The following is a 12,391-nucleotide window of genomic DNA, read 5'->3' as shown; positions in this document are numbered from 1 at the left end:
TAATTTTATGCCAAAATTTTTCTCCTTAAAAAGTGGCCCATTTTTTACTGCATACAAGCCATGACCTTCTAACTAAAGCCACACCTACTTTTGGCAAGCTAAGCCTCCTTGTTGAACAATTGTCTAAAACACATTAAAAATATGAGCGAATCATGCAAGCCAATTTTTTGGCACTAATTGCACCATATTTTTGGTGCAGGCGGTTATCATTATCTCCCCCTAAAGTGATTCAGTTTAAAAGAGTAAATTATAATGTGTTATTCCACTACAGAATGGGTTTTGTATGCTTTTGCACATAGGTGATCTGGGAACTATGGGGGGTATTTATCAAAGGATTTATGTGTTTTTTTTTAACGTAACTTTGGCGCAATACTTTGGCGCAGTGTCTTTTTGCACCAAAGTTTAGCGCATCTTCTCCACTGTCATTTTTAGAACTTTCTCAAAATCACACGGTCCTGTGTGTGATTTTAACTTTAGTCAGTAATTCATCATTTGCGCCAATCGATCTTTGGCGCAAATACCGTTTTTTGGGCGCAAATCCCCGCCAATAAATTTTGCACATGGAAAACACACTTAGCAATGTCAGAAAATGTAAAGGCATCAAAATACATGAAAAAATATTTTTTTGTGAAAGCAGCGACGCCTCCAGGGCTGCGCAATACTATCCTGCGACATAGTTGTCTCTGGGGAACCTTCACCCTCCGTTGAGCCAGCATTGGACATGGCCACACAGGTTCAGGAAAGGTAAGCACTAAAGCAGTGGTCTCCAATCTGCGGACCTCCAGATGTTGCAAAACTACAACTCCCAGCATGCCCGGACAGCCAACGGCTGTCCGGGCATGCTGGGAATTGTAGTTTTGCAACATCTGGAGGTCCGCAGGTTGAAGACCACTGCACTAAAGTAACAAAACAAAAAAAAAAACTACTCAAGTTGAAAATAAAATCCATTTCACATGGTGGCTATAAACCCCACAAAAGAAAATAACTCATATCGCCTGCTGATATACTGCAGGAGGGACTCCGAAATGGCTGCACGAGGGGTAAAATACGCGTCCTCTGTGGCGGTAAGTTCTGTGTAAAAGGCACTGTGAACAGCTGATTTCAACATTTGAGCCAAAATTACTAACAACTCGCACCAAATGATAAATTTGGTGCATGTCCACGAAAACCAAAGTGAAAAAAAAAAAGGGTAAAAAGTGTGAAACTGTCAACAGGCAAAATTGATAAATACCCCTCTATATGCACTAATAATTCAAAAGCTGTATTATAAATTTACTCACATTCCCCTTTTGTCCAGGCGGCAAGGAATAGCGCGACAATGATGGAGGAGTAGGGGGCGTCTGTAAGCACATATGTACTCTTCTGCAGTACTGTATATTTATAGACAAATATTTCATTATAAGAGGATTTTTTGGACAGCTGAGGAAGGAAAATAGATGTCAATCAAACAGTGACTGGTGTGAAAAAAAAAATGTTTCTCATCTACGTTTTGGGATAAATCAGTAAATGCATGGACTGATAATTCCCGGACTAGTCAGACAGACATTATTTATTAAGAATAATTACAATATTCATTCCCCAATTGATTTATACTCATTTAATAATGCTAGCCAAATAATGTTCCGGGTCTCAAACATTCACTAGTGAGATCTGGTTGTCTTTTGAGATAATCTTAATTTACAAAGCAATCTAGTTCCATGTTGCTTCCTCCTCCTGTGTCTGCAGACAGCTGTATGTGGGCTGCCTGCATAATACCCGCTTCTCTGCGCTCCGCCACTACACTATTGATCTGTCAATCACAATTCTGTGAGGAACTTGACAAGGCATTGATAAGAAAAGAGCCCCTTATCAGAATGTATAATACAGTAATACCAGGGTGCTGTCACAAAGGGAACGTGTCACCTGTCACTGTGTGCGTTGGTGTTAGATACCGATCAGAATCCTATAGGTGCTTGTTTGTTTTCTGTAAAAGGTTCTGTTTAAATGGTACCTCTCATCAAATAAACTTTTGATATATTTTAGATTAATGACTGTTGAATAACTTTCCAATAGCATGTTAATGATAAATATGCTTATTTCTATTGTATTTTTCCCGATCAGTCCTGTCAGCAAGCATTTCTGACTCATGCTGGAGTCCTAAACACTCAGAGCTGCCAGCCTGCTTTGTTCACACCCAAACAGGCTGTGAACAAAGCAGGCTGGCAGCTCTGAGTGTTCTCCTTTATGAACAAAGCAGACTGGCAGCTCGTAGTGTTTAGGACTCCAGCATGAGTCTGAAATGCTTGCTGCCAGGACTGGTAGGGAGACCCCTAGTGGTCATTTCTTCAAAGTGGAAAATTAAATAGAAAGAAGCATATTTTTTAATAACATGCAATTGTGAAGTTATTCTGCATACATTAATCTATAATATATCAAACGTTTTTTTTCATGAGAGTATACAAAATGGGGGAGATTTATCAAAACCTGTCCAGAGGAAAAGTTGCTGAGTTGCCCATAGCAACCAATCAGATCGCTTCTTTCATTTTTTTTAAAAGGCCTGTGAAAAATTAAAGCAGCAATCTGATTGGTTGCTATGGGCAACTCAGCAACTTTTCCTCTGGACAGGTTTTGATAAATCTCACCCAATAATGGGCATGTATACGTCATGCCCTGCTAAGAACAGAGGTTGGGTGGTCTTGCTGTCCCTGTGGTCATGTGATCCACTGAGTATATGATCTAAGATGAAAAATAAATATACTATTTTGGTCTTATTTATTGCAAGTATAGATGAAGTATTTTAATTTTGATTTAGCGCTAGGTACTTGCACTGATTCAAGTACCATCATCTGTGCTGGTGAGAAGGTGGTATCAAAAGAGTGGACTAATGGTAGAAGAATAGCGAATGTCTATTATGAGTAAGGCTGGGTCCACACTACGTTTTGTCCCATACGGGAGCGCATACGGCAGGAGGGAGCTAAAACCTCGCGCTCCCGTATGTGACCGTATGCGCTCCCGTATGCCATTCACTTCAATGAGCCGACCAGAGTGAAACGTTCGGTCCGGTCGGCTCATTTTTGCGTCGTATGCGCTTTTACAACCGGACCTAAAACCGTGGTTGACCACGGTTTTAGGTCCGGTTGTAAAAGCGCATACGGCGCAAAAATGAGCCGACCGGACCGAACGTTTCACTCCGGTCGGCTCATTGAAGTGAATGGCATACGGGAGCGCATACGGTCACATACGGGAGCGCGAGGTTTTAGCTCGGTCCTGCCGTATGCGCTCCCGTATGGGACAAAACGTAGTGTGGACCCAGCCTTAGAAAGCTTCTACAAACAGTGATCATGACCTAGTCTTTATTACTACCCACTGGCCCACTTGCATCCATCTACCTTATTTGACCGACAGCAACTAAAGAGGACATGGGCTTGACTTTCCTGGGTTCTTGTCGGCTGGGGAACCCACCCTTGGCTGGAAAGGACTATAGAAAAAAAAAAAAAAAAGGTAGACAGATGTGGAATCCGGGTCGCCTGGCAGGGCTAACCTGATGTCCAATGAAAGTTCGACTTGTGGCTGGATCGGTGCACGCCCGAGGATGGACACAGAGCCAAAATGGAATTTTGAAGGCTTTATTTTGTACAGAACAACGCGTTTTGAGGGGTCACCCCTCTTCGTTCATTGATGAACCTGACGAAGAGGGGTGACCCCTCGAAACGCGTTGTTCTGTACCAACTAAAGCCTTCAAAATTCCATTTTGGCTCTGTGTCCATCCTCAGGCGTGCGCCTATCCACCCACAAGTCAGACTTTCATTGGACATCTGGTTAGCCCTGCCAGGCGACCCGGATTCCACATTTGTCTACCTGTTCCTGACCACTTGCTAAGCAGGACCGACAGCCGGCTGCCTCCCGACTACCTGCATCCTAAGCGCGTACCAGTGTTGGGCCTGCCCGCACAACACTTAAAGGTGAGCTTCATTCTACCTTTCCTAAATATAACCTATCACCTACAATCTTCACTATTGGAGTGCCGTTTTATCTGTTTTTTTCTCTCTCTCTCTGCTCTCCCTATAGAAAAAAAAGGCATGCCTAGAATTCTGCTGATCAGCCATGTCCAGCCATGTGCTTATGTATACCCTTTTATTCATGCTGATACTTTCTCTTTAAAGTTCTGCATTGCCCGAAAAAAACATAATTAATTTTTTTTAAATGTGTAAAACTGTTAGAAATAAATATGAAGACTTAAAGGCAAGAGACACCTTTGAAAAGCATTTTTGCTTTTGCTTTGTACTTATTATAGCACAAACAACACTTTCTCCATAGGTTTTCATGATAAAAAAAAAAAAAAAAAAAATTATTTTGTGATCTGCAGCTTCTGTTATTAGTAAAATCTGTCAGAGAAGCTATTTTCTGGACGGCTTCTTATCAGCCTTTCTTTTTTCTCTTAAGGCTACATTTCTACTTGTTTTTTTTTTTTTTTTGTGGCCCAAAAAAAAGCCAGAAAAAATGCCAGAAAAACACCAAAGCATTTTCCTGTGTTTGGCATTTTTTTCTTACATTTTTTCTGGTGTTTTTTGCCTGTGAGTGGAAATTGCATTTTTTGGCCCCTTTGACATTTTTTCAAAATGTGTTGGGTACCAAAAAAATAAATAAATAAAGAATGTAGTAGTGATGGAAAAATGTATTTAAGGAAATTCATATTTTTTATAACCAAATTTTTATAAATTTTTAAACAGGGATCAATTTATGTGGGAGGGCAGGACACTAAAAATGTAGCCGACAATAATTAAAATATAGCGTGTGTTTTTCACTTTTTTGTATATATTTTTATATTTTTTAAGTAGTACTACTACTCCCAGCATGGAAAACACTGTTCCATGATGGGAGTAGTAGTTCCTGTACTAATAGACAGATCGCCCCGGGATTGGCCGGATGGTGGCAGGCCAGAGTACAGAGCCGAGATGCCGGCCAGAGTACAGAGCAGAGATGTTAGCGCAGGAGAAAGCCACTCCGCATGTCAGGGATGAAGGATGATCCCAGCAGGTGTCAGGAGTGACACCCGCTGTGATCTGTCCTTAACTGCAGGTACTACTGCTCCCAACATGGAGCACACTCTGCTCCATGCTGGGAGCTGTAGTACCTGCACTAAAATACAGATCACAGCAAGTGTCACTCCTGACACCCGTTACGATCCTCCTGTATTATGTATAGATTCGGCCGGCCGCTCTCCTATGGTCCCCTGCACATATATATATATATACACCTGTTCATATTTCCCACAGAGAGTTTTGATTGGCTGGAACCATTGGCAGTGCAGGGGACCATAGAAGAGCGGCCAGCCGCATCTATACATTATACAGGAGGATCTCAACGGGTGTCAGAAGTACAGGTACTACTACTCCCATCATGGAACAGTGAGTAGTAGTACTACCTAAAAAATGTAAAAAATAAAGAAAATAAAAGTGAAAAACACACACACACTACATTTTTATTATTGTCGGCAACATTTTTACTGCCCTGTACGCCCACATAAAGTGATCCCTGTTTTAAAAATTTATAAAAATGTTGTTATAAAAAAGATACATTTCATTAGATACAATTTTTTCCATCACTACTGTACCTTTTTTATTAAATTTTTTTAATGGTACCATACAAAATTTTATTTAAAAAAAAAGTATCTCCATCACTTTTTTGGATTGCTAAAGTCCAAAAAAGAATAAAAACCGCCTGCAAAAATGCCAAAGTTAAAACCCACATGGTGCCACGATTTCAGGGGGGAAAACGGCATAGGCTCAACATGCTGGGACTTTGCAAAACCGCTGAGGAGCTGAAAGGCTACGTTTCAACTTTTTTTTGTGTGTGCATTTTTCCCCCCCAAAAAATGCCAAAACGGCCACCTTGGCGTTTTTTCATTGAAAAAACGCTGCAGCCAGATGTTAGCTGTAAATCAATGAGAAATGGCAAATTTTTTTAGTTTTTTTATAATCCTTTTGGCGTTTTTTCACTCTTTTTTGGCATTTTTCAGCTCCTTGGTGGTTTTGCAAAGTCACAGCTTGTTGAACCTATTGTGTTTTTTCCCCTGAAATTGTAAAAAAAAATGCGTGGGTGTGGGTTTTAACTTTTTGCGTTTTTGCCGGCGGTTTTTATTCTTTTTTGGACATTAGCGATCCAAAAAAGTGATGGAGATTCCTTTTTTAATAAAATTCCATAGGGTACCAAAAAAAAAGATACAGTAGCGATGGAAAAAGTTGTATCTAACGAAATGTATCTTTTTTCATAACGAAACATATAAATTTTTAAAACAGGGATCAATTTATGTGGGCGGGCAGGGTACTAAAAATGTAGCCGACAATAATAAAAATGTAGTGTGTGTGTGTTTTTCACCTTTTTATCTCTTTATTTTTTACATTTTTTTAGGTAGTACTACTACTCCCAGCATGGAACACACTGCTCCATGTTGGGAGTAGTAGTACCTGTACTTCTGACATCCGTTGTAATCGTCCTGTATAATGTATAGATGCGGCCGGCCACTTTTTTATGGTCCCCTGCACTGCCGTATTTATACACCTATTCATATTTCCCGCAGAGAGCTGTGATTGGCAGCATGGTTCCAGCCAATCACAACTCTCTGTGGTAAATATGACTAGGTGTATATATACATCAGTGCAGGCGACCATAGAAGAGCGGCCGGCCACATCTATACATTATACAGGAGGATCACAAGGGTGTCAGGAGTGACATCCGCTGTGATCTGTCCTTAACTGCAGTTACTACTGCTCCCAACATGTAGCACACTCTGCTCTATGCTGGGAGCAGAAGTACCTGCAGTTAATGACAGATCACAGTGGGTGTCACTCCTGACACCCACTGCAATCATCCTTCATCCCTGAGATGTGGACGGCTTTCTGCTGCACTCGCATCTCTGCTCTGTACTCCGGTCGGCCACTCACTCATTCATATTTCCCGCTGAGAGCGGGGATTGGCTTCCACCAACCGGCCAATCCCCACTCTTGAAAATATGAATGAGTGATGTGAATTTCTATTTACATCACTGGCTGGCCCGGAGTATAGTGCATAGATGCGAGCGCTGTATGGAGCCACTCCGCATCTCTGCTATATTATGGACGATCGAATCAGGTGTCAGGAGTGAAACCCGGGGGATCTGTCTATTAGTATAGGAACAACTACTCCCATCATGGAACAGTATGTTCCATGCTGGGAGTAGTAGTACTACCTAATAAATATTAAAAATAAAGAAAAATTAAGTGAAAAACACACACTCACTACATTTGTATTACTGTCGGCTAAATTTTTAGTGCCCTGCCCGCCCACAGAAATTGATCTTTGTTAAAAAATGTCTAAAAATTTAGTTATAAAAAATATGAATTTCGTTAAATAAATTTTTTTCCATCACTACTGCATCCTTTGTTTTTTTTAGTAAAATGCCAAAGGGGCCAAAAATGCAATTTACACACAAATGAAAAAACGCCATAAAAACACCAGATGCAGGAAATTGCACTGGGGTGTTTTCAGGCGTTTTTTTTCAGGCGTTTTTTTTTCACACAAAAAAAACATAGGACAAAAAAAAGTAGAAACGCCAAAATAATTTAAAAGACGCCAAACTGAAAAACGCAAAGTGGAAAAAAAATAGCGATTTCTCATTGATTTACAGCTAACATCTGGCCGCAGCGTTTTTTCAATGAAAAAATGCCATGGGGGCCATTTGGGTATTTTTTTTTTTAGGAAAAACACACACAAAAAAAACAACAAATAGAAACTTAGCCTTACAGAACTTTTTCATTTACTGATTTATGGCCCTATCTTTTAATGAAGTTTTCTAAAATAGGTACAAAGCAAGAACAATTGAGAAGCTTTTTAAAATTGTCGCCATGTAGGAAGTGCCTTCTTAGCCAGTCATTAGACATAGAAGTGACATGCCATGATGAGTGATTAGCTGAACTAGCTTTTTATTTTATTACAGCTGGAGCCAATACTCCAAAATTATGTGTCGGTAGACAACCCTTTTTAATTTTATAATGGTATGGATAATGCAATGAGAATCTCTTGTAGCTTGTGTATAAATAGTCAACTACAGTAGTTACAAGATACAAATTACACACAATTTCACATCACTATTAGCTTTATAACACGTACCAATAGCATATTCAAATATGATTTTTTGCTATTTTATGTCAATTGTATGTTTTGCTAAGTATAATTTTTATATATATATTTAGTGGTAGTAAAAATACTTCACTCCTACTTAGAGATTGGTGCCTTGTCTCTTAATAGCATTGTACAACAAGGACAAATAATCATTCGTTCTTGTCTGTTTGTTGCTAGCCTTTGGATATTTCTCAGGACTAGTAAGAAAAATATACAGCATAACAGCCAATAAAGCTTTTGTTTCCAAAAAGTCACTGTAACATTTTGAGAGAGTTCAATTTCAGACATTGCTAGTAGGTTCCATTAGGGATTTGGAATGGATAGAAAATTGCTGACTTTAATTCCTACTCCAGCAGTAGATAAAGGACACAATTTATTTTGGATACACTGACTACAGAACAGTGTGCGCACTGAGCACTGAAATTACAGACTGAAATGGTTGTGTTAGCTTCTATGAAACACAAGTATCATTATGTATGACATTTGTTGGATATTCTAAACAACAGCTATGGATATGTATGGATCCCAAGTGAACATATTTTTTTTCTGCAGAACAAATAATAAAATCATTTTACTCCGAACATGGTAACTAGAGATGAGCAAGCTGAGTCTGGCCAACCTGGTCTTGCTCAGAACTTTGGGGTGACAGCCAGGGACGTAGCTAGAAACCCCAGGGCCTTGGGCCCCCCTACCAACTGATGACCCGCTTCCCCAATACCGGACGACCCCTTACTCGGTCACATATGATATCAGTGACTACAGCACTAGTGGGACACAGTCAGCAGGGCCAGACAGACAAAACAGACATTTAAGAATAAGCAGCCCATTTTTCTGGAGGTGGTCCACATGCTGGGACCCCCACCAATCACCCAATCACCTTGGTTTCAGTTACTCTCCAGCTGTTATAAAGCTATAACTCCCATCATGTCTGGAGAGCCTCAGGAATTATAGGAATTGTAGTTTTGCAACAGATGGAGAGCCACATTTTAGGGTACAGCGTCACCCATCATCACTGCGGAACTTACAAGTGACTCAAGCTGACAGGACAGTCAGGAGAATACACAGTGATATCAGTGACCTGAGTGACGTCTTCTCTGTTGTCTTTTCTTTTCTTCTCCATCTGGTCCAGACGTCAGGACGTCTTCCAGCTCCATCTTCTCTGCAGAGTCTGACACCCGGACATCATAGGCTCCTCACTTTGTCAGCAGATCCTCATCCTCTGTATGAAGACAATACTCATTATTATTCTGCTAAATACTGTACCCCATGAATATAATACTGCCACACACTGTTTCCCCTGAATATAAAACTACCATCCACTGTACCCCTTGAATATAATACTGCCACCTACTGTATTCCTTGAATATAATACTGCCACACACTGTACCCCTGAATATAATATTGCCACACACTGTATCCCCTGAATTTAATACTGCCACACACTGTATCCCCTGAATAAAATACTGCCACACACTGTATCCCCTGAATAGAATACTGCCACACACTGTACCCTCTGTATATAATACTGCCACACACTGTATCCCCTGAATATAAAACTAACATTCACTGCACCTCATGCATATAATACTGCCTCCTAATGTACCCCTGAATATAATACTGCCACCTACTGTACCCCTGAATATTATACTGCCACCTACTGTACCCCCTGAATATAATACTGCCACCTACTGTACCCCTGAATATAATACTGCCTCCTACTGTACCCCCTGAATATAATACTGCGTACTACTGTACCCCCTGAATATAATACTGCCTCCTACTGTACCCCCTGAATATAATACTTCCACACACTGTATCCCCTGAATATAAAACTACCATCCACTGTACCTCCTGCATATAATACTGCCAACTACTGTGCCCCCTGAATATAATCCTGCCAACTACTGTATCCCCTGAATATATTACTGCCACCAACTGTACCCTTGGATATAATAGTGCCTCCTGCTGTACCCCCTGAATATAATACTGCCTCCTACTGTACCCCTGAATATAATCCTGCCACCCACTGTACCCCCTGAATATAATACTGCCACATACAATACACACACACACCATTCATACATATAGTACATACACACACATCATAGACACGCCTCCTCCGCCCCCCCCACACATGCATAATACATACATACACATCATACATACACATATCATGCATGCAACCGCCACCTTCAGATCCCCCCCGCATAATACATCTCCACACATCATACATACATCTTGTTTACACACATCTATCATTCATACGCACACATCATTCATACAGCATACATACAGTACATACACACACATCATACATACAGTACATAAACACACATCATACATACACACACACATCATACATACACACGCTGCCTCCGGACCCCAAATTCGATGATCCCCTCATGAACAAGCAGATACCATTATTCAGGAAGGCTGAACATGTGCAGCCTACAAATATCCCCCCACCCCCACCCCACAGATTCAATAAATTTTCTCCTGCAGATTTGCTGTGGTAGATTTTGCCACCCATTGAAGTCAATGGGCAGCAAAATCTGCTCCAGCAAATCTGCAACAAAAATACACACATGTGAACGCACCCTTAGGGTAGGGTCACATGTAACAGATCAGTAGTGTATGTTACTCTGCTGATCTGTCAATGACCTGACCCTATAGTGTGCCTCCAGCTGTTTTCCCCAGTGTCCTGCTTACAGCAGCAATCTGCCGCTACGAGCCGCTCCATGATGTTTCAGAGTACACCGCATGTGCCCACGGTGATTCGCAGCTCCCTGTATGGCTGCTTGTTAGTGGCAGATTGCTGTTGTGAGCAGCACACAGTGGGGGGGGGGGGGGGGGGACAGGACTCATCAGAGTCAAGTCATCGGCGGATCCACAGCGTAAAATTCGCTGCGGATCTGTTACATGTAACCCTACCCTAATGTTAATCTGTACAGGAGGATTTATGATAAAAGAGGTTTTCACAATATATATTTTTTTCTCTAACTTAAAGGAGTACTCCAGGATGCAAGAATTGTCATTCAGACTGCCGGCAGTAAAATAATAAATATACATACCTGTTGTCGGGAAGTCACTGCGGAAGGAGAGAGGCCCTGGCTTAGGGGCCCGGTCGCCATGGCGATCGTTGCGACCTCTATGGCTATGCCACTGGTGACAGCGGCTTGCCAAGCTTTTGAACTTGGCAACGGTGTTAATAATAGCAGAAGGGATGAGAAACACATTAAGGGAGATTCATCAAAACCTGTGCAGAGGAAAAGCCCATAGCAACCAATCAGATCGCTTCTTTCATTTTTCACAGGCCTTCTTAAAAATGAAAGAAGCAATCTGATTGGTTGCTATGGGCAACTGGGCAAGTTTTCCTCTGCACAGGTTTTGATAAATCTCTACCATGGTGTTTTGGTGCCTGAAAGGAAAGGAAGAAGTACTCGGAACAATGTGATGACATTGGGGTAGCCAAGCAAACCTTGCAGCAAGCAGCAAGAACACATGATCCAAGGTTATCATTGTTGTGATATACAGCTACCATGCCAAATAGTACACAGCATAGGGGTGGGTTTAAGAGTCTGACAACGCTTATGCACTGCATTGCGCCCATCATCTTGGAGAGAGTAATGCACAGGAACAACTGATCCCAGAAAGTCTTCACAAATCCAAAAGCAAGCTGAGCAAAGCATTGAGCAGTGGGCTGACCTTAGACCTTAGTGATTTGTCACATGAATTATGTTTTCCAGTTGGCGCACTATAAATCATAGCCAGCCCAGCAGTGTCACTGTAGAACAAGCCCATAAAAGCTATCACAATACAAGTTGATCAAAGCACTGAGCAGTGGGCTGACCTCATACTGTGATCTCCTGTTACCTGCAGTGCTGTGCACACTTGATGCAGTACAAATGCCAGCCAGTAGTAAACATGCCAATAAAAGCTATCACATTACAAATGCCTAGCAGAATGAGCAAAGCAATGGGCTGACCTGTATTAAATACCCATCTAAGTACAAGTTATGTGTATTTTGTGGGTTTAATCAAACAAATACAGTAGTATTTCCACCTGTCTTTAACATATCTACTCATTTAGTGATGAAAGTAAAGGCAGCATAGCCTTCTAAAGCCAAGTTACATGTGTTTTCTGGCTTTAATCAAACATAGTATTTCTGCCTGGGTTTAACATAAATATGCATTAAAAAAAATATGCACAAAAAAATGTATGTGGAATAAACATCTTAGGCCAAGTTATGTGT

General features: G+C 41.0%; 1 protein-coding gene across 6 annotated transcripts in view; it reads left to right on the top strand.

Annotated features, from left to right (window-relative positions):
- The window catches only part of CPS1 (carbamoyl-phosphate synthase 1), a 132,109-nt gene that overhangs the window by 104,539 nt on the left and 15,179 nt on the right, over positions 1-12,391 (top strand). The window lies entirely within an intron of this gene.

Source organism: Hyla sarda, chromosome 8, assembly GCF_029499605.1.
Source record: "Hyla sarda isolate aHylSar1 chromosome 8, aHylSar1.hap1, whole genome shotgun sequence".
In the NCBI taxonomy this organism is placed as follows: Eukaryota; Metazoa; Chordata; class Amphibia; order Anura; family Hylidae; genus Hyla; species Hyla sarda.
This window is presented reverse-complemented; position numbering and strand designations above follow the sequence as displayed.